Source organism: Monodelphis domestica, chromosome 5, assembly GCF_027887165.1.
Source record: "Monodelphis domestica isolate mMonDom1 chromosome 5, mMonDom1.pri, whole genome shotgun sequence".
NCBI lineage: Eukaryota > Metazoa > Chordata > Mammalia > Didelphimorphia > Didelphidae > Monodelphis > Monodelphis domestica.
The window spans coordinates 68277582-68302144 of record NC_077231.1 but is presented as its reverse complement, the minus strand read 5'-3'; the positions used below and the strand labels follow the sequence as shown (position 1 = coordinate 68302144).

Here is a 24563-nt window from a genome sequence, read left to right as displayed (position 1 = left end):
CCACATTCCCTACAGCATTCAATACTTTCCTTTGCTGTCATGTTAGCCAATATGCTAGGTGTGAGGTGATACCTCAGAGTTGTTTTGATTTGCATCTCTCTGATTATTAGGGATTTAGAACACATTTTCATGTGCTTATTAATAGCATTGATTTCTTTGGCTGAAAACTGCCTATTCGTGTCTCTTCCCCATTTATCAATTGGAGAATGGCTTTTTTTTTTTTTTGTACAATTGCTTTAGCTCTTTATAAATTTGAATAATTAGACCTTTGTCGGAGGTTTTTGTTATGAAGATTGTTTCCCAATTTGTTGCTTCCCTTCTAATTTTGGTTATATTATTTTTGTTTGTAAAAAACCTTTTTATTTGATGTAATCAAAATTATTTATTTTATATTTTGTGACTCTTTCTATGTCTTGCTTGGTTTTAAAGTCTTTCCCTTCCTAAAGGTCTGACATGTATACTATTCTGTGTTCACCTAATTTACTTATAGTTTCCTTCTTTATGTTCAGGTCATTCACCCATTCTGAGTTTATCTTGGTGTAGGGTGTGAGGAGTTGATCCAGACCTCATCTCTCCCACACTGTCTTCCAATTCTCCCAGCAGTTTTTGTCAAATAGTGGATCATTGTCCCAAAAGCTGGGGGTCTTTGGGTTTGTCATAGACTGTCTTGCTGAGGTCACTTACCCCAAGTCTATTCCACTGATCCTCTTTTCTGTCTCTTAGCCAGTACCAAATTGTTTTGATGACCACTGCTTTATAGTATAGTTTGAGATCTGGGACTGCAAGGCACCTTTGTATTTCTTTTTCATTATTTCCCTGGCTATCCTTGATCCTTTGTCTTTCCATATGAACTTTGTTATGTTTTTTTCTAATTCAGTAAAAATTTTTTTTGGAAGTTCAATGGGTATGGCACTAAATAGATAGATCAGTTTGGGTAGGATGTTCATTTTTATTATATTGGCTCATCCTACCCATGAGCAGTTAATTTTTTTCCAATTGCTCAATTCTAGTTTTAATTGTGTGGAGAGCTTTTTCTAGTTGTGTTCATATAGTTCCTGTGTTTGTCTCAGGAGATAGATTCCTAAGTATTTTATTTTGTCTAAGGTGATTTTGAATGGGATTTCTCTTTCTAATTCTTGCTGCTGAGATGTGTTGGAAATATATAGGAATGCTGATGACATATGTGGGTTTATTTTGTATCCTGCAACTTTGCTAAAGTTGTTGATTATTTTGATTAGATTTTTAGTTGATTCTCTAGGATTCTTTAAATAGACCATCATATCATCTGCAAGGAGTAATAACTTGGTCTCTTCATTGCCTATTTTAATGCCTTCAATTTCTTTTTATTCTTTAATTGCTACTGCTAGTGTTTCTAGTCCAATGTTAAATAATAGACGTGATTATGGGCATCCTTGTTTCACTTCTGATCTTATTGGGAATGCATCTAGTTTATCCCCATTGCAGATGATGTTTGCTGATGGTTCTAGATATATACTGTTTATTATTTTTAGGAACAACCCTTCTATTCCTATGCTTTCTAGTGTTTTTAATAGGAATGGGTGTTGTATTTTATCAGAGGCTTTTTCTGGGTCTATTGAAATAATCATGTGATTTTTGTAGGTTTGCTTGTTGATATGGTCAATTATGTGGTTGGTTTTCCTAATATTGAACCAGCCCTGCATCCCTGGTATAAATCCTACTTGATCATAGTGAATGACCCTCCTGATCACTTGCTGAAGTCTTTTTGCTAGTATCCTGTTTAATATTTTTGCATCTATATTCATTAGGGAGATTGTCCTATAGTTTTCTTTCTCCATTTTTGATCTACGTGGCTTTGGAATCAGTACCATATTTGTGTCATAAAAGGAGTTTGTTAGCACTCCCTCTTTGCTTATTATGTCAACTAGTTTGTATAGTATTGGGGTTAGCTCTTCTTTGAATGTTTGATAGAATTCACTTGTGAATCATCAAGGCCTGGGAATTTTTTCTTAGGGAGTACTTTGATGGCCTTTTGGATTTTCTTTTCTGATATGGGATTATTTAAGAATTCTATTTCTTCTTCTGTTAGTCTAGGCAATTTATATGTTTATAAATATCCATCCATAACACCTAGATTGGCATATTTATTGCTATATAATTGGGCAAATTAGTTTTTAATAATTGCATTAATTTCCTCTTCATTGGAGGTAAGGTCTCCCTTTTCATCTGTGATACTGTTAATTTGCTTTTCTTCCCTCCTTTTTTAAATTAGGTTGATCGGTACCTTGTTTATTTTCTTTGTTTTTTTCAAAGTATCAGTTTCTCTTCTTATTTATTAATTCAATAGTTCTATCACTTTCAATTTTATTAATTTCTCCCTTAATTTTTAGCATTTCTAATTTGGTTTTCTTTTGGGGGTTTTTAATTTGTTCGCTTTCAAGTTTTTTGATTTGCATGTCCAATTCATTGATCTCTATCCTCCCTAATTTGTTAATATATGCACTTAGAGATATGAAGTTTCTTTTGCATACTGCTTTGGTTGCATCCCATAAGGTTTGAAAGGATTTCTCACCATTGTAATTTTCTTCAATGAAATTATTAATTGTCTTCCCTCCCTTCCTACCCCCCTTGGTTTTCCCTTCTCCCTTACCCTGTTGGATAAAATAGAGTTCAAGATCCCAATGGATCTAGATGCTCTTCCATCTCAGAGTTGGTTTCACTGAGAGTAAGGTTTTAGTATTACCAATTGGCTCTTTTTTCCTCATCTTTTTATAAGAGAATTCTTCCCCTCCCCTTCCCATGTATATCTTTGTGTGACACAGATTGTTCTATTTAATTTATTTATATTTCTTCAAGTATATCTCAGTACCTTCATTGATTCCCCCTTTCCTTTTTCTTTCTTTTTTTCCTCTCTCCCCTCCCAATCATGTTAATGCCCCAATATTTCCCTATGAGTGATTCTTCTGATTACTCTATTAATGCATACAATTTTTGAAAGTCACACATAATATTTCCCCCATATGTTAGTATGTATAATTTGATCAAATTGTGGCTCTTATAGAAGAGAGTTTGAATAAAAGAAAAAAACAAAGCACTTTTCTCCTTTTCTATTTCTTTCATATTTACCTTTTCATGTTTCTCTTGATCTTTGTGTTTGGATGTCAAACTTTCCACTGAGTTCTGGACTTTTCTTTATGAATATTTGGAAATCTTCTATTTTGTCAAATGCCCATACTTTCCCCTGGAAGTATATCGTCAGTTTTTATGGGTAGTGGATTCTTGGTTGAAGAACTAGTTCTCTTGCTTTTCTGTATATCCTGTTCCAGGATTTACGGTCTCTTAGTGTGTTTGCTGTTAGGTCATGTGTGGTCCTTATTGATGCACCTCTGTATCTAAAGTTTCTCTCCCTAGCTTCTTGTAATATTTTCTCCTTAGTTTGGAAGCTCTTTAATTTGGTGAATACATTCCTAGGGGTTGTCTTTTAGGGATTTAGAATAGAGGGTATTCTATGAACTCTTTAGATTTCTATTTTGCCCTCTTGTTTGAGAACGTTGGGGCAATTCTCTTCGATGATTTCTTGTAGTATGGCATCAAGATTTTTGTTAATCTCTGGTTTTCCAGGTAGACCAATGATTCTCAAGTTGTCCCTCCTTCCTCTGTTTTCCTGGTCTGTCACCTTGTCAGTGAGATATTTTATGTTTTCTTCTATTTCATTAATTTTTTTGACTTTGCTTTATTAATTCTTGCTGTTTTGCAAGATCACTGTCTTCCAGTTGCTTAATTCTGGTCTTTAAGGACTGGTTTTGCTTTTCAGTTTGGTCTGCCCTTTTGTTAGCGGCTTCCAGCTCTTTCTCCATTTGTGAGATTTTGTCTGTTAGGCTGAAGACCTCTTTTTGAATTCTTGCCAGAAGGTTTCCATCTTTTGGATAAACTCCATTGTGAGTTCTTCCAGAGCTTGTGGATAGTTTTGATTTTTTGGGCGTGTTTTGATTTTGTTTGCATTTCATCCTCTCTTTCGTCTGTAGCCTGGGTTTTCCCTTCATAAAAGTTTTCAATAGTCACTTTTTTCCCTTTCTTCTTGGAGGGTTGATCTTGGGCACTCTGAGCCATTCCTTTGGCAGTTTTCCCTTTCCTTTTCAGTCAGAAATCTGAGTGAAATGGGCGGATTTTGATGTTTTTGCTTCAGGCTGATTCTTCCCAGCCTTTGAAGTTTGTTAGCATGCCCGCTCATACAGTCAGTGGTCTCTTCTCTCCCATGAGTGCAGGCTTCCCCTGTAAAACCACTCAGCAGGGTAGTTCCCTGGTCGTCCTTGTCAGGTCCCAGGGACCCTAGCACCTCCCCCCCACCCCCACTACAGCGAGGAGTGGAGGAGATTTTGCCTCCCGCCGTTTCTAGAGCCTCCACAGTGTTCGCAATTTGCAGGAGCCCCAGTGGTCTGTGCACTCTCCAGTGAAACCACTCTGAGGGGTAGTTCTCTGGGAGTCCTCTTTAGATTCCAAGAACCCTGGAGTGCTCCCTACTCACTGCAGAGATGTTCCTCACTCACTCGCTATCTCCAGTGACTGAGCTGGGGTGGGGGAGGGCAGCTCAGCTCAGCTCACGCTTGGCAGCGAGCTTTCTCTCCCTCTTATAGTGTGGAAGTGTTCAAACCCCACGTACCTTCCTTGCTGTGGGCTGCTAGAGAGTCCCTCCGATCTTCTAAAGATGATTTTTATGCTCTTTTGAAGTAGTCTATTTCTTTCGGTTCTGGGGGAGAGGAAGCAATTCGCATCTAGATTGCTGCCATGTTTACCCAGAAGTGTCCACAGTACACATTTTTGAACACAAATTTCAACAGTGTTTGAAACACTAAAACAGAGAAGATGGCAAAAAAGTGTGTGAGAATGTTGTACCCTCCAAAGTCCCTCACAAATCATCAGCAATGACTTCACAGATTCCATGTTGAAAGTCACAGAAGTGTAAGTACCCAGATGAAGCAAAGAAACCTGGGATTACATAGAAAAGTGGAGTCTGCCATCCTTGGCCTCAGCCAATACCCGGGAAAAGGAATCAACATGCAAGCCCTAGGCAGAGGGAAGGCAGCCTTACCTCATCTGCTTGATCTGGGAGTCTCTATCCCAGTTCCTGAGACCAATGAAGTCCACAGCTGGCAAGCCCTTGGAGTAGCTGTATGGGCTGTAGCCCTTGGCTTCAGGAGTCTCAATTCACCCACTGCTAGGAGCTAACTGCTGAACAGGGAAGGGATTTCATGACCCAAGCACACAGACCAGATAATGGCATCATAGGCTATGGCTTTGGGAAGGGAGAATCCAAGAGGGAGCACATACTTATGAGGATACTTATAGAGAAGTTGAAACCTTGCTGACTCAACCACAGGAGAATGGAGTCCCTGCCTGCCATCACATGGGGAGGCTAAGCTGTCTTCTTGGAGTAGCAAAACTGGGGTAGGGTGGGAGAGGAAGGCTTTTTTTTGAGCCAAGGGAAGAAGTGTCTACTTAGCAATGGATTATAGAAGGTGGAAGAACTATATAGGCCCCAGAAAACAACAAACAGAATCCAGTAGAATTGCTTGTTGGATATGTGAGGGGGGAGAAAGAAGGGAAGGGAAAGAACATGAATCGTGTAACTAAGGGAAAATATTCTAAATCAATTAATTAAATAAATAATAAAAAAATAAAATAACCACAAAATATTCTGAATGCTGAGAGTTAATGGTGAGAAGAAAGTGGACAGCTGAGGAAGAATACAGAAAAAGGAGAGAAAGAAAAGACAAAAAGTAAAGAAAAATAGAATGGAGGAAAATATAACACTAGTAATTATATCTTTGAAAATGAATGGGATAAATTCACCCAGAAAATGAAAATAGATGGTAGAATCATTCATAAACCAAAACCCCAAAAATATACTGTTTATTTTTACAACAAATGTACTTGAAAATGAGAGACACATATTGAGTAAACATAAAGGACTAGAGTAGAATATACTAACTCTCACCTAATACAAAAAACAGTAATAGCAATCATGATCTCTGGCAAAGTTAAAGCAAAAATAGATATAAACAAAAGAGATAAAAAGGGAATGTATCTCATGTTAAAAGTTAATATAGATAATGAAGCGTTAGCAACATTAGTTAAAAGTTAAACTTGTATATTGCTACTGTTGTAGCATCCAGATTTTTAAAGGAAAAGTTAAGTGAATTACAGATGGAAATAGAAAACAAAACAATAAAAGTGTGATCTTTCAATTTTCCTCTCAAAATTAGTTACATCTAAAAAAATAAATAAGGAAGAAATTAAGGAAATGAATAGAACCTTAGGTAAATTAAATATTATATATATATATATATATATATATATATATGAATATATGTATATGTATCTGGAAATAATTGAATGGGAATAGAAAAGAAAATACCTTCTTCTCAGTGATAAATGGTACCTTTACAAAAAATGACCACATATTAAGGCTCAATTGAATATTGACATAGATATAGAAAATTGGAAATATTAAATGTTTCATTTTCAGACAAAAATTCAACACAAATTGGATATAACAAGAGTCCTGGAAACACAAAGTAAAAATTAATTGGAGAATAAATAACTTTAATCTTAAAAAGTTGGTTAAAGAACAAGTCACAGAAACAAGAAATAATTTCATTAAAGAGCATGATAATAATGAGACAATATGCCCAAACCTGTGTGACAAAGGAAAAGCAGTAATTAGAGGAAAATTTTTATCTACAAATGCTTATATTTTATAATTTTAAAAAACTAGAAAAAGACAAATTAACCACTTCTCCCGAAACCAAACACTAAATTAGAAATCTAAAAATTTAAGACACCATTAAAAAAATTGAACATAAGAAAATAATTGATTTAAAAAAGTAAATCTAGGGATTGTTTTTTTATTAAAAACAAATGAAACTGATAAATCATTGGTTAATATATATATTTTAAAATACAGAATACCAAACTAACAATAAAGATGAAAAGGGTAAGTATATGAATAATAAACATAAAACTCAGCAATTAAGAGTCATTTTGTTAAATGATATGCCAACAAAACAACAATGTAAGAGAAATGGAATAATACTCACAAAAATATAAACTACCTTCCCTATCAGAGGAGGAAATATAATATCTAAATAAACTTTTTTTAGAAAAAAAGAAATTGAACAGGCCATAAATGAACTTCCCCCCCAAAAACTACAAGCAACAGATAGATTCACAGGTGAATTATACCAAACTTTTAAATATCAACTAATTCAAATATTTTTAGATATGTGAAATAATAGGAAAAAGTTTTGCTAACCTTCTAGTTAAGAAATATGTTATGGAGCTTTGAACCAATAAAAGCAACAACAGAGTTAGAAAATTCTAGACCAATTTGATAATTAATATGGATGCAGAAATCATAAATAAAATACTAGGTAGTAGACCACAATAATGTATCACAAACATTATATACTGTGACCAAACAGTTTTTATACAAGGAATGCAGGAATATTTTAATATAAGGAAAACTATCAACATAATTGATCATGTTATTAACAAAAGTAATAAAAATCATATGATTATATTGATAGATGTAGGGAAAAGCCTTTGATAAAATACACTATTAAAAATACTGGAAAACACAGGTATGGATTGAATCTTTCTTAAAGTGATTCAAAGCACCTACCTAAAACCATTAGCAAGAATAGTTGTAATGGGGAAAAGCTATAAGCTTTCCCAATAAGAACAGGAGTGAAACAGTGAGGCCCATTATTACCAGTATAATTTAATACAGTATTAGAAGTGATAGTAATAGCAATAAGAGAAGAAAAAAAATTGAAGGAATCAGAATGAAAAAAAAAACATGTAGTAAATTTACCTATTTTGCATACAGTATGAGGTATATGTAGAAAATCCTAGTATTACAACTAAAAAGTTATTTGAAAGTATTAAAAATATTATAAAGTAATATGATATAAAATAAAACCACATGAATCATCATCATCATTTTATAGTTTATTAACAAAATACTGCAAGAAGAAATAAAAAAAAGAAACTCCATTAAAAATAACCACATATAAAATAAAATACCTCCCAAATCAAACCAAGGAACTACAAGGACATAATTATAAAACACCTTTTTTCACAAATAAAGTCAGATTTAAGTACTTGGAGAAATATTAATTGTTCATGGATCAACAAAACCAATATAACACACTCATACCCAAATGAACCTATTTATTCAATGCCATCCCAACAAAATTATCAAAAAATCATTCTATTGAGCTAGAAAAATTAATTACAAAATTCATTTAGAAGAACAAAAGATCAAGAATAGGAAAGTCAATAAAAATGTATAAGATGAAGGTTTAGCAGTACCAGATTTTAAACTGTATTATAAAGCAGTTATGACATAAACTATCTAGCAAGATTGTGGTACAGAACAGACATACAACAATGCATTTGACAAAATTATAGATTGATATTATTGGGACAAAAAAACCACTGTTCTGTAAAAATTTCTGGGACAAATGAAAAGTAGTTTGGTGGAAATTACATATAGATAAGATCATAATGGATACATAATCTACACACAAAAGGAAGTATAATAAGCAAATTAGAAGAACAGGGGATATTATTACTTATAAGATTTATGGATATGAGATGAATTTAGGAATAAAGAAGAGAAAGAGATCATTTTAATCTGTAAAATGGGTAATTTTGAGTATGCCAAATTGAAAGGTTTTTGTACAAATAAAAAAATAGTTGCCAAGATTAGAAGGAAAGTGGAAAACTGAGGGAAATTTTTTTGTAGACATTCTCTTGGATAGAGATCACATATAAAAAATATAGAGAAAATTTTATCAAATTCATGAGAATAAAATACATATCCTGATTGATAAATATATGAAGTTTTCAAGTGACTAAATCAGTCATATATAAGTATATGAAAAAATGTTCTAAATCATTTCTGATTAGGGAAATGCAAACCATATCTATATATGGTTTATGGTTCCAATGCTTTTATATGGATTTTATAGAAGTATAGAATAAGAAGGAATGTTAGCTGTCATCTAGTCCAGAGATATCATTCACACACACAGGAAATATGTAGCCCAAATCATTTCTTTGCTAGTAATAGTTAAGTCTTTCATAGTTGATCACCAGAAAATGTATCTCTTACTGTATACCGTGTCCTCTTGCCTCTGCTCATTTCACTTTGAATCAGTTAAAATATCTTTCCAGGTTTTTCTGAATTTGTATTGGTTATCATTTCCATATAGCACAATAGTATTCTATAACTACCACATATCATAACTTGCTCAGTCATTCACCAGCTAATTGACATTCATTTCCAAATTGTTGCCACTACAAAAGGGACAACTAAAAATATTTTTTACAGGTATAACTTTAATCTCATTCCTGATTTCTATGGGATCAAACCCAGTAATGATATTGCTGAATCAAAGGGTATGCATAGTTTTATGGCTTTTTGGCATGGTTTCCTATTAATCTCCAGAATGGATGAATAAGTTCACAATTCCACCACAACATATTAGTGTCGCAATTTTACAACATTCCCTGTAACATTTATAATTATTCTTTTTGGTCATATTAGCTTTTCTCATAGTTGTGAAGTGTTGCCTCAGAGTTTGTTTAAATTTGCATTTCTCTAATCAATCCAATATATTTTGTTTTATGATTTTATCTAATAGCTCAATCAATTCATTTTTTTTAAAATATATTTTCTTTCCCCAATTACATCTAATAATAATTTCTTAAACATACAACTTCCAGAATTATAAGATGCAAATTGTCTTTGTTACATGTCTCCGAGATGATTAGCAATTTGATCTGGATTTTATATATATATATACATATATATATGTATATATATATATATATATAGAGAGAGAGAGAGAGAGAGAAAGAGAGAGAGAGAGAGAGAGAGAGAGAGAGAGAGAAAGAGAGAGAGAGAGAATCACACTTTCATATTTTGGGAGAATACTCAAATCCAAAACCTCAAAATAATATTATACACATGTACAAAAAAAGAAAAATATTGTATGCTTTGATATGCATTCAGACTCCATCTGTTGTTTCGCTGGAGGCATATAGCATTCTTTGTCATATATATTTTTTTCAGAATTGTTTGGATCATTGTATTGTTGAGAATAGCTAAGTCTTTCCCAGTTGATTATCATATAATATTGCTGTTACTGATACAATATCTTTCTGATTCTGCTCACTTCCATTCTATATCAATTCTTGTAGGTCTTCTTAGTATCTTTTTATTGTTGAATTTGATCACTGAAATTTTGTTTTTAGCTCTGACCATTTCATGTAGAATGACTGAAATATCCATTTTTTCCCCTGAAGTGTTATGCTCAGTTTCACTGGATAGGTGATTTTTGGTCTAGATCCTTTGACTTTCAGAATATCATATTCCATGTCTTCTGATTCTTTAATGTAGAAACTTCTAGGTACTATGTAATCTTGATTTAATCTTGATTGTTTTATTGTTTCATGAAATAATTTTTCTCTTTGTCCAATTCTAATTCTAATTTTTAGAGAGCCATTTTCTTTGAGGCTTTGTACTTCATCTTTTAGCAAGCTATTTTCCTATTTGTTACATTGCATTTCCTTTTCTAGGGAAATATTTCCTTTAGCTAATTTTTTGTTTTAAATATTATTTGTTTTCTATCACTTTCTTTTCCAACTTTCCTTCTAAGTTTCATATTATTTATTTTCTATCCTTTTTTTTGAAGCTCATATCACACATTTTCATTTTTGTGTTAGGTATCCTCTTCTGAGCTTAGATTTTGGTAATTTCTCTTATTGAGATATTTTTCTAGCATCAGGCTTTTTCTCTGTCTTTTCACAATTTTAGAATTATTTTCTCCTTGATTTTTCTATATGCTGAATGTTAGTTCTGTTTCTGGAGTGGAGGGAATATGGTCTGACATTTGTATTTTACCTAGGATCAGTTCAGCTGTCCTAGTCTCAGAACAGTTCCTTTTCAGAGGCAGTCTTGTTTGGCTTATTTTGTGTAGATTTTAAGTTTTTCTGCTCAACTGGTTGGAATTAGGTTCTGCCCAGTTCAACTAAGACTGGACTTTGTTGGGCTGAGTTCTCTCACCACTTCCTTCACTGGGTCATGCATAGCTTCTGTTCCAGCTGTTTTATGCCTGGCCACTTTCCTCCAATTCTCACTTTTTTGATTATAGATCATATCAAGAAAATGTCTATTATTTATGATATGACAACCACAGTTATTTATTGCAAATTAACTTCAACATACTAAAAATTATAAATGCTATAGCAGGGCTTCTTAATCTGGGATCTATATCTCTAAAGGGTTCATTAATGGATTTAAGGAATCTGTGAATTTTTATAAGGGAAAAATATACCTTTATTTTCACTCACTTCTAAATTAGGTTTAGTATTTCACTTATGAATGAACTTAAGCAATTACATATAGTAGTTCATATGTTTTAGTAGACTCACACAGGGAGTTCATGACACATAAAATCCTTTTTAAGAATGCCTAGAAGAGAACAGGATAAGATTATATCTTGGCTATCTGAGGAATCTCTACTTTCCAAAAGATGCAGTTCATATGCAATTGATTTGTGAACTTTAATTTGCAATTTTCAGTTGCTCATTTTACAAGTTGCAAATTTAAGTGGTGTTTACAGATGAATTGCTTCAGGTTAAATCAATAGTTGTAAAGTCAATACATTTCTTTAGGAAATAATTTTGAACTTTTTAATCAGGCTTTTGGAACTCTTATACTAATCCACTATCTAGTGTTTTACAGTCATCAATATGTTCAATAAAGCCTGCAAATTAAGTGATATCCTGACCTACAGTTGACTTTGATGGATGGAGTTTAGTTTTCTGTGAAATTATTTTGATACTCTAAGCAGATTTATAATAGCAAAGCTAAATTCAATATTTTCTGAAACAGGAAGTATTTTAGAAGTAAGTGTTAATTGCCTTTCAATCCCACATGAGTTTAGGTTTCCATAGGAAGTGAGGCAGAGAATGGAGCAATCTAACATATTCAGTTATACAGCATAATATGTCAATATTTGTTGCATTTTCACTGGTGTAAATAAGGCTGAAAATAGAATCATAGTTTCCTGAACAGAGAAGGAAGTTTAGAGGTCATTTATTCTCTCTTCCTACAGAATTTAGGATTGATATTATTGAAGAAATGAATAGAAAATAACTGGAAGCTAGATTTAAAGTACAACATGATAACTACAAATGAATTTAATATAAATTTAGTACATTTGCTTCACAAGATTGACATATTAATGAGGTACTGGAATGAAACAAGTCAACAATCATAAATTTCACAATAGCACTACCATGACCACTCTAACACTAGAAATATTTCATTTTGAGCATATTTTGAAGATAATAAGAACCATAACTGTTTGGAGTGGAGAGGAACAATAATCATTTCCATGTTATACAAGTAAAAAGAAATGTTATTTTATTCATGCTCTCAAGAAATAGCCAGCTAGAAGAGGAAGCTATTAAAGAAAGAGATATAAGGAGCATACATGTTTGGAAAAAAATAAAAGCAACAACTTTGACAAACTCATGTTTCTGTTGTAGCTAAATTAGAATATGGACTAAAGTTTCTGCATCTAATTATAGATTGAATATGTATTAAAAAGCAAGAAAGATCACTATAGCTACATACACAATACCACACAAGTGAGTGAAGAATTGCTACTTCTGAGTTACAAATGCATTTGCATAGGATTATCTTTTGTGGCTAGAGATATAGGTGGAAATATATCTACTTTAGGCTATGTGGAAGGATAATGAGTTGAGCTTAGAATTGAATAAGAGAAAGAAGTCAAATTTTATTGTATTTGGGGAATTCCATAGTGCTTTTTATGGTCCAAACATGTTTCTTGCCATTAAGAGTAATTTTTACCATCAACATTTGTGCAGTCATTCTGTATGGCTGCAAAGAAATGGGCACTGATTCAAAAGCATAAAAATCAAAATAGTATGTATTGTGGTTATATATAGACTACAGACTACTTAGATTGAGAATAATGAATGACAGTTGTTTCATACTGAATTCAATAACTGACAAACTCAATCAGCCAAGATGTCGGGGATAAAATGGTCTAAGCCTTGTTCAGAAAACATGGTTCAATTCCCAGTCCTGTATGTACTACTTGTGTAACCGTAAGTCACTTAATCTCCCTAGGTGGTACAGAGTATTGGATTTGGAACAAGGAAGACAAGAATTCCACTACCACTTCACATACTTACTAGTTGTGTGTCTCTGGGAAAGTCATTTAACCTCTTCATGCCTTTGTTTCCTCATCTGTATATGGGGATAATAATAACATATTTTTGAGGATCATTGTGAGGAATGAATGAAATATTATTTAAAGCACTTCACAAATCTAAAATCCATCACCATCATTATATTAGCAGTAGCAAAATGAAGAGGCTAGACTAGATAATCTTCAAGATTTCTTCTCGATCTATTATTGACATGATCTCATTTATCAGCAGAAAAAGAGGTATATTAAGCATGTAGTGAGAGCAATGCATAGTTTATTGATAGTCTAATTTTTGCAATGATTTTATAAGATATTTAAGAACCAAAGAAAGTCTTCCAGAATATTGGGAAAATTTCCTACCCATGGCAAGTGTGACAAAGAATCATAGGTTCAAGACCTGTGTAGCTGAATGGAACAATCTTATAAATTAAAGGAGTTAGATCCCTTATAGTGTTATGAAAGTAAGATTGAAATGCATTTGAAAACTTCTTTATAGTATTGTATCTGCTTTCATGCTCACAAAACCTTTACAAATCAAGTATATTCTGCAAAGAAGGAAACTAAGGTTCAAAGAGTTTAATGGAGTAAAATGGTAAAATTAAAAAGTAAAAATTAAAAGTACTGAGGTCTCCTAATGAGACTTATGTCCTTTCCATTCTATGACTCTGATGCAGCAAAGTCGCATGATGTCCATTGTGCTGAAGCCAGAGTTAGGAAGACTGTAGTGGTGTGTGATCCTGAGCAAGTCACCTAAGTTTTGTCATTCTCAGTTTCCTCATCTGTAAAAGGAGGGTAATAATATTACCTTAGGGTAGTTGTGAAGATAAAATATTCATATTTGTAAAGCAATTTTCAAACGTTAAAGTGGCACATGAAATCCAATTGTTATTTAAAAACTTTTCTTACTAGGGCTTCATCTTTGAGACAGTATACTGGAGTGAAAAGAGCCAGGATTTTCTATCAAAGTCTGGAGTTTGAATATTATTAGCTCTGCACTGTAGTAATTTTGTGACCTTGATATGGATGTTAGACCTCTCTTGACCTAATTCCCAATTTTCAAATGAAGGGTTTAGACTAGATGACCTCTTATGTCCCTTCCAAAAATAAAGATTATAATATCAATTTCTTTTGGATGACAGCTTGATGACTTAATTAATGAATATATACTAATGTGTTACAGAATACCTACCTACTATTATCTGAAAAAAATTTCCACCACCCTCTCCTGCATTTATAATGTAATGTTCAGCAGGCATTTTCTTTAGCTGAAGTAATGGAGATGTTTTAAGGACAAGGTAAAAATTTTGGTCAGACAATAGCCCCATATTTAAGACTAGCTTAGAAAAATGAAGGTTTAATGAGCCCGACTAGCTTAAGGGGAGAGGGAACTGCTCTAGGAGGAATCTAAACCTCCATTCAAGAGGGAAGATATGTCTACAAACATATGGAGATGATGATTCTGGAATCTCTTTTCAAGTAGGGTCATGATATAAATCAAAGTAACTGGGAAATTTCCTCACTCTAAATTATTTTCCTTCTTTCTCTCCTTTCTTTCCTCCATTCTTTCTTTCTTCTGTCCTTTCTGCCTTCACAAATTTTTTTTTTTTTAGAATTAGTAATGAACTAAAGATTTTTATCAAATGCATCTAGAGACAATTTGTTACTACATAAGGACTAAGGCTTTGGTGTTTCTGACATTTCCCTGACTCAGACAATCACCTTAATCTTTTCTTGTTTTTAATTTATGTACCTTAGTACAGGGTTCATTATTTAATGAAAGCTTTATTCTACATCTACTTTCACTATTTTCTCAGCTATCTTTGATCATGATGATACAGCATTTTAAATGAAAGGTAGTTTAAAAAGTCTGAAGTCTCCATTCAATTTAAATTTCGAGGATAAATGAGTTGTGCTTAGCTCTGGAAGAAATGATATGCAGAAATATGTCACAAAGCATTTCATCTTATTGTCTCCAAATAAAGTGGTGGCCATTTATTCTAGTATCCTTCACAAAGAACTATTTGGACTTTTATTCCACCTTCATTTTTTTTTAAGTTTTCTTTTGGCTTAGTAACAATTAAAATATCTATCTTTTCTTCCATTTTTCCTTCTTTCACTCCTTTCTATCTGACCTCTATCCTGCCTCACAGAGCCAGCCTCAAAACCAAGATAATTTGTGTTCATGTCTTACATGATTATGACCCTAAAGAAGTCATTCAATCTTTCATTGTTCTAGACAACTCTCTAAGACCAAGACTGTAGAAAAGATGCTGACCTGTACTGGTATAGTGTTGTCTATTACAATGAAATCACGGGTCCAATCAATATCTCAAGTGGGGTGGGGATAGGCATCAAGCACAAATATAATGAAGATATTTAATTAAATCATTATGTCATAAGGTCATGGAAATGGATCTAGAAAGGTTACATGTCATTTAATCCAAGGTCCTTATTTCATAAATGGGAAAAAGTATGGCCTAGAGAAGTTTGGTGATTTAAAGCTTTGAATGAAAAAGCAATTATGAAGTGTTTTCTGTGACAAAGCACTATGCCTAGCACCCAAGATACAAACAGAAAAGTGGACAATCTCTGATCTCAGCGAGTTTGCATTATAATGAGGGTGAAAAGGTATATAGGAACTTTTATTTGAAAGTTCATGGTTAAAAAAGATCTCATGGTATCTACTGTGTAATAACAAAATATAGTATATAATATATCCTCGATAATGTCCTTTGGACTAATGAAATCATGTCTCTTTTTTATTTTGAATAATTTGACAGTGATGAGTCCTTTACCAAAAAAATTTTAATTTCAAGGTTTTTAGTAGCTGTATTTGCTGAGGATTTGGGGATGCTGGCCCTTTGAAAAACATTTGCCAAAATCGTATCTTTAGAGGAGTAACTTCTGAAGTGGCAGCTTAGAGAGCGATCTCAGGACAGATGGTCTGGTTGTGCAGCCATGTCTGTAGTTCTTACATGCATGTTAGTTTCAGTGGATCAACAGTTAGTGTTGCTGAGGAAGTCCATCTCTATCTATAATCTCCATGATTGCTGCCTCATGGTCTCTGGAGGTCCTTGACTGGAAATCAGGCCATTGGTGTAAGGGATATGATTATTTGCAAGACTTTTGGACTTTCTTCAGTGTCCTACAGTCCTGTGAAAATAATTCTGCAAAACCTTTTACAAAGTCATTGAAGGGATGTGCTCTGTGTCAGGGAAAGTGGAAATTGAAATATTGAAGGTTGTATGGGGTACTAAGACTTTTCTACTCAATGACACTGTGAAGTTATTAAGCTTTTACTTCTCAGAGCTCCAAGATGGAATAACACATTGGTTCTTTTAAAAGAAGTGTGGTGCTTTTTATGTTAATATCTTCAAAAGGGATTTTTTAAAAACAAAATTAGTATAGGGAAAAATAAAATATTTGTCACAAACCAAAACTTGTTCTCCATGTACTTCTATGGCCCAGAAATGAAATTTGATATTAAAAATAATAAGAAAGTTTATAATATAACAAAATAACAACAATGATAATAATAGAAGGAGTAACTGGCAGTTAAATAATCCTTTTTTCTTTTTTTCTAAATTTGGAAAAAAATTAATTAATTAATTAATTTAGAATATTTTTTCCCATGGTTATGAGATTCATGTTCTTTTCCTTCTCCCCTCCCCTGCCCCCAGAGCCAACAAGTAATTCCACTGGGTTTTTCATATGTCATTGATCAAGACCTCTTTCTTATTGATAATTGCACTAGTGTGATCTTTTAGAGTCTTCATCCCCAATCCTATCTTCATTGACACATGTGATCAAGCAGTTGTTTTTCTCCTGTGTTTCTATATTAAATTTTGCAAAGCATTTAACAAATATAATAAATTTGTTACTCACAACTCTGAGAGGTGGATTCTATTATAATCTGCTTTTTACCAATGAGAAAATTAAGGCAAGTCGAAGGTTAAGGGTTCACAGAAGGATCACACAACTAGTTAGAATCTGGTCTAGACATTGGATTTGAACTCAGATCTTACTGCATCCAGTACATCACTTTATTACATCATTCTAACACCCCCTACATTAATTAGGGAGTCAGAGTCATATAATTGATATAACAAAACCCTTTACATTTCTGATAATCAGTTTCTTAATCTTGGACATAAATAGGCAGTGTGGAAACCTGGCTTCAGAGTCAGGAGGTTCAGGAATTAATTTTATCCTCTGACACTCACTGTGTTCCTGGGAGAATCCCCAAACCTCTGACAATTTTCCAAGATCAGAGAAGGAAAAGATGCACAATAGGGGTGTAGACTTGCATTGGGAAAGTAATATCCTTATCAGAATTGATTACAAAAATTAAATTACAATCCTACATATCCACATGTATATATAGTTAGATAGATGTCTACAACATACACACATGTATACATACACATAACAAACACATAGAATTGTGTATATATATATATAATTTTATATTCACATGTATAAATTTTATGTATGTATAAATAATTGTATACCTAAACAATGGTTTATAGATAGATGCATTTAGAACTTTAAAAATATATCACACACTTGCCTGGGGCAGTAAGCAAAGACCAAATGACTTTTAGGGTTGCAACTATAAAAGATTCTTCTCAGTTACAGATTAGACTTGGCCTATTTGCTCCTTTCAACTCTTAAGTTTCAATAACTCTCCAAAATATATATTTTGCTTATAATTCTGCTTTGGTTTCCAACTGAGACTCCTACAGAAGAAATGACGAATATACCCAAATTGGATTTCATAAATGAATTGGCAATAAAAAATATCAAATAGCATAAATAGCTGGAATACTTAATGAACACTTAAAAAGAATGAAACACTTGCATAGTTAATTCATTTGGTCTGAAATATTCTATTTTGAACATCTTTTATGAAGCAAAATGTTGGGTAACAAAAAAAAATACATGCATAGAGGAAGTTAACTACTGATGAGGATAGCTAGCTATGCACATTATAAGAAAAATGTGATAATCCTGAGCTGGGAATTCACAAAGGGATTGTTTATGTATGTATTTGCATTTCTTGATGCCTTATTAGTGACTTCAGTGGAAGGCTTCCAGAGGATTAATTACTTGGTTTTGCACAAGTTCTTTATTTATCATCATTAACGGGTCTGTTGAAGGAGGACTTTTTTTTATGGTGTAATGTATCATTTACTCAAATTCTCATTTTGGCAAACTGACAAAAGAACCGTATTAGATTCTATGCTGTTTAATTACACTGCTTGATTCTAACAATCATTCCTGATTTGTTGGTTTCAACGAATAAGAGGGAAAAATCTCTGCTTATCAGCCTTATAAATAAAGAGAATGAAGATCCTCTTGGCCACCTAGCATAGAGTAAGTGCTGAATTGAAATCTGAAAAATTCTATGACCAGACTGATAAATTAAAATTATTGATTTCATTTCTCCATTTTAAAAGAATCATTGTATTCAGGAAAACATGATCAAGTGCAGTGCATTTATTCAAAGTCATCTCATCAGTACACATTATGAAAAGGTGTTTGTAGCAAAAGGAAAGCAAGATGGGCTAAGCTGACATCATCCAATCTGTTTGCTTTTATTGGAAAAAAATAAATAATTCCTAAAGTAATGCATTTAATGAAAATATCAGCTCATTTTCAAATGGATAAGATTCATGGGGTCACTGGTAAAATATATACTTCAATTAAAGCCATAAATATGAATTACTCTGACAGTTATTTAGAGCAGAGGACAAGTTTCCAAGCTAACTTGTACAGTCTGACATTTTAAAAATATTTCTATCCATTCAGAAGGAAATTACCTAAGACAGACAATCCCAAGGTCAGGTGCAGTGGGAACTTCTCTCCAACTAGTTTCTTGGGGAGTGAGAATTGATAGCAGACTGTTATAAACTATTAAGGTAAGGATATTTGGTACTTGATGCATTCAGGATCCTAGACTGAAGTGTCTGTCTCAGGGAAAACAAAAGGAAGGCAGATTAATACTCAAATAAAAATATAAGTAAAGGCCAAGATGGTGGCAGAAGTCAAATTTCAGGAAAGATATCTAAGATCATCTAAGGAGTTACAGTTTCCATATTGGTTCATATGAGCAACATGTTCTCTGGTAGCATTTATTTGTAGTGAGATTGTATGGCAATTGCTCTGCAATTATACCTTCCTTTTGCGCGCGCATACAAACACACACACAGAAATTCTTCATATTCCATAATTGTATCATGAGAAGACATCACAGTTAGGTTTGCAATTTTGAAACAATTTCACTCATCTGAACTTTACTTATCTGAGAAATTCTCTGGAAAATATAACATATCCTACTTACTTTTTTCATTTTCTTTTCTTTTTGAGGGGGAAGAAAGGTAACTATCATTATACTTTCCCTCTTTCCCCAATATTTAAGCTCTCCCTGTAACAAATAATTGTCAGACAAAACAAATGCACACCTTTGTCTTCCTCAAAAATGTCTATTGCATTCTGGCTTCTAGTCCATCATTTCTCTGCTAAGATGAAGAAAATATGCTTCATCAAAAGAGAACAAAAGCAAATTCAAAAGGAAACAGACAAGCAGCACAGCTTTACAAATCGTATATTGAATTTATAATGTATCAGTACTAATTGGGACTGGCCAATTGGAACACAGTCCTGGGAAAATAGAATATTCATAGAGGTTTCATAATTCTGCTTCTTAGTATATACAATGGAAATTCTACTATTTACTTCAGAATATATATATATATATATATATATATATATATATATATATATATAGGCATTCTATGACTGTTTCTAATCTACCTACTGGATTTCTTTTTGATTAGGTGATAAAATGAGACTGCTTAGAAATAATACCCACAGATCCAAGCTCTTTCATAGTCATGAGACAAGGAAAGATAAAACTTTTGAATGGGGAGTGTAATATTTATTGGGAAAGGAAATGGAGCATTGGAAAAATGGGGAATAATGGGAGGTTTGTATGGGGCATGGAGGAGTTTAAGGGGAGAGAGGGAATATTGCTCGGTGAAGCAAAGGAGAGAGATGCCCCCTGCTGAGAGGAAGCAACAGGGGTCCAAAAAGGACTGTTTGTCCTGGAATGACTGAACTTAAGTTCAGCTCTCTCTATGACCAGAAAAGATAGTCCACTTATCTGACTGCAAATTCAAATACTATAAAATTTAATAACCAGTTGGGATTGGAATTTTTTCCTCAGCTTCAGAGTTGAGGCCAGGCCCCAGAGGCTGGTGGAGGGTTTCTTCCACTCCTGTCTACTCTATATCAGTCCTGCTTTGTCTAATTCAGAATCTTAGCAGTTGACAGAAAGTAAACAAAACATTTCTGACCCTCGGAAAAGATTGGGTTTGAAGCTTCGGACTGAACCAAGAAGAGGCACATCACACCAGACTGGGCAGAACAAGCTCCTCTCTCCTTCAACACCAGGAAGGAAGTCCAAACCCAGCAGGAAGTAAATGCTAGTCACAAGACCCAACTCCCACTCCCAGGAGGAAGGAAGTGCTAGTCACAAGATCCAACTGCCACTCCCAGTTGCCCCTTCCCCCACAAACTGTCAGTCTTGTTTCATTTCCACAGGAAAGAGAGAGCCAATGTGTGCCCCATTACATACACTTAAATAAAAAATAAGGAATAAACTCATCATTTCCTAATTTTTGTTCTAATTTGTTCATATATGGAACTGTTCATGTTTATTGGAGTTTGTTGAGTGCAGAATTAAAAATAAATAGATAGAAAAGAGACACCATTGAGCAGTAAATTGCCTATTGTTTCCAAGTCAGTAATGACAACTTATAAGATAGTACTGTTGCTTAAAATGCCTCTAAATAGTTTAAAATTATATCTGTTTTCTATGGATTTCAAAATAAATACAAAGAAGAAAAATCTCTGTATAGTTCAAAATAATTAGATGTTAATAAAACATCACAAAGTTGTGAAATATTGAACAAAAAAATAAAGAGTTCTTTAACACAACAGAGAGAAAATTCAGGAAGGTTCAGTCTAATGTCTCTTTTGGCTTGAGGGTAGAAATTCTTTAGAGCCCTTCATTTTCCGTAAGTTATATCCTGTTTGATTCATCCTTCAGAATCTTTTTTTTCTTCCCTCCAGGGTTGTATGTGAGAGAATGGAACAAACTAAACCAAGATCATGATCGGTGTGAGTAGGATTGCTTCTAGAAACTTGGGAAATATATTATATACTGCAAATATAAATGATGAGAAAGTAAAAGGGAAAATGGTTGTCTTTGTCTTATTTTACCATTGTGACTGCAGGGAAAGATTATAGTGAGAAAATCTAGAAGAATGGTGTTTGGAAATGAAAGTATTATAAAACCAAAACATTCTTGGCCAGTTGCTACTAAAGGAAGATTCTAGGATTTTGAGATAATTAGTAGATGAAAAGTTGGAGTTTTCAGTGATTTTTTTGGTTGTGTCATATTTTTCATGTCCCTGTTTATAGTTTCATTGACAAAAATGAGTGGTTTGCCATTTCCTTCTCCATTTCATTTTACATATGGGGAAACTGAGGTAAACTAAGTTAAATGGGTTGTCCAAGGTCACACAGCTGATAAATTTCTGAGGTCAGATATGAATTCTGAAAGATGAGTCTTCCTGTCTCCAAGCCCAGCACTCTAACCACCATACCACTAAGCATCTCCAGATTTATGTGTGTGTGTGTGTATGTATGTATATTGCCATATAAATATTGATAGAGATATATAGGAATGTATCAAAAATATGGATATAAGTATAGATAATATAGCCAAAGATATATAAATACATAGTTAAATAGGAATAGGCATATCTAAAATATAGATGATACAAATATATATATATATGTATATAGGGATATAAATATAATCACATATAAACTGAGAGAAATTGATGAGTGAAAGTATAAAATTGTATACCCCCAGATTAAAGTGAAAAATTAAATTTTCTGGACCTCAGTTTCCTTACCTGATAAATGAAAGGGCTTGATTATATTGCCTCTAAACTCCTTTCCAATGTGAAATCTTTGATACAGTGACTGAATTTAGACAATGAAGAGTACAGAACTTAAAAAATACATATCTGAGGAAGAAAGTTTTAAATGTATAAAAATCTTCTAAGAAACCAAGAGAACTATTTTTTTCAATATTATGGCCAAGAAATTTCATTTTATGGGTAAATTTATAAACAAGAAGCAGGGGTAGCAAGCTGATATACCCTTGATAGGAGAGGTGATGTGTGATTTCTTGGAAAGAAAAAGCATTAAGTGTCAATATTGTTTTGAAGGACACATCAAGTTCCAGGTCCTCCAGTTCAAAATTTTAAACTTGTTTTTTTCTCACAAGCAACTGATTTCCCTTCAATTAAAGAAGCATTTTGAAGCACCTGTTTTGGGTCAGGCACTGTTCTAAGTACTAGAGATGATGATAAACAGTAAACACTACTTGTCCTTAGAAACATAAATTCATACTCAGAGAAAACAACATGCATCCTAAGAAAGTAACTGTAAAACAAAATAAAATAAAATAAAAAGACAAGAATAATTTCCATAAATGAGAACATGCAACTAAAATTCTCCAGAAAGCCAAGTAATTCCCTTTTATGGAATAGATGTGCAAAAGGATTCTAGAGAAGGCACAAAGCTAAAACCTGTAGACTAGTCTTCCAAGCTCCAGACTCACAGGGACTGAGGTCAATTGTGAAGGTATCCCCAATTCCTAACTAACTTTTATTTATTTCTTTTTGCCCCCAAACGCAGTTTCTTCTGGAAAATCATAGCATTTTTTTCAAAGATGACCTATGTTTATGGCTCAACAGGTATGGTTACAAGAATTCCCAGTCTTTGTGTAAGCAACTAAAAGACATTTATTGTAAGTAGGCAATTGCCTTTTTTTGCACCAGAAACAATGCATAAAACACAGAAAGCACTGAATTATTGATATGAAGACTTAATAAAAAAAGTTTGGCCTATAGCCAATTTTTATCAGCTTGAAAATGTTTTGCCAACCCATCTGATATTAACTAGTGTCATCATGCTAATATACATGATGAGTGAACTTAGATAAGTATTAAAAGAATGCTAGAAAGTTATCATTTCACATTCCATTAAAGTCATGTTCTATAAGAGTATATTTTAGGCTTTTGTCCTCTGGACCTGTACTAATTGCTGTTACCAGAGAAAATAATATATTTTTTCTAATTTTTCTTAATATTAAGAATCATGTTTCCTCTAAATTAAAAGAAAAAACACTATTCTGTCTGCTATTTATAGTTCTCATATAATATCAAATATTTCTGTGAGTATTTTAAACGATGACTTTTTTCAGTGAACATCTCATGTCTAAACAGTTGCTTTTCATCGATCAAATACCAGTGATATAAGTGGCAAAAGGGGCAAAAGTCTAGTATCACAAATTATAGGCATTATCAGTCTACATTTTAACACCAATATTGTGCCAGTCATGTTGCATGACTACATATCATAGAATATTGCCAATGATGCAAAATTGAAATGGAAAAATGAATAGAGAGGCATATAACCAGTATATGCAAGCTATAGCAAATGGTATCTGAGGAATTTTGTTGAAGTGTTATAAAAGATATTCGGGCAACAAAGAACCAGAAAGATGGATTATTCCCATGATAAGACCAAGGAATAAGAGATCCATAGCCTTTGTGCTTCATTGGTATTCCTACCACATTAGGAGACCTATAGACAGATTCTACCATTGGATGTTTATATTTATCTTCACAATACAGAAAATATTGATGAAAGTGGCATGGGATGAGCTCAGATGAATGAGTGAAAACTTTTTTTTGAGAGCTACCCACAATGATGATCCATTGGAGTTTTGCATTTTTTCCTTCTTTTTTTCCCCCATCTCTTAACACATTCCTTTGAATTTTTCATGGACTCTTTTAGTTCCATGACATTATATTTCAGAGAAAAAAAAGGAATTGTCTTTTTATCATTCATTGTACATTCAGGGTATCTCTTTGCTGTTGTCGATTAATTGAATTCCAGCAAACTATCTCCTGAGGTTGAAGCATGAGCTGATCCCAAAGTAGGAACTGGCTACCTTAGGAGAAAGCAGGTTATCAGACAAAGGATTTAGAACAACTTGTCAGGGAATGTTCTGGAAGGATGTTTGATTAGGTAAAAGTAGTTGAAAGCCGGACTTGTCTAAAACGACTGTCCTTTGTCACCTTCCTATCCCAGGTCATCCCATTTGGTGTTTTGTTCACATTG

General features: G+C 33.2%; 1 protein-coding gene across 8 annotated transcripts in view; it reads left to right on the top strand.

Moving 5' to 3' along the window:
* Positions 1–24563, top strand: part of MGAT4C (MGAT4 family member C) — a 1236972-nt gene that overhangs the window by 384251 nt on the left and 828158 nt on the right. For 2 of the 8 annotated variants that reach the window (XM_056798603.1, XM_056798599.1), the window contains exon 3: positions 21432–21479. The exons of the other annotated variants lie outside the window; for them this stretch is intronic. The gene's annotated coding sequence lies outside the window, so the exon portion shown is untranslated. The remainder of the gene's footprint in view (positions 1–21431; positions 21480–24563) is intronic. 8 annotated transcript variants of the gene reach the window in all.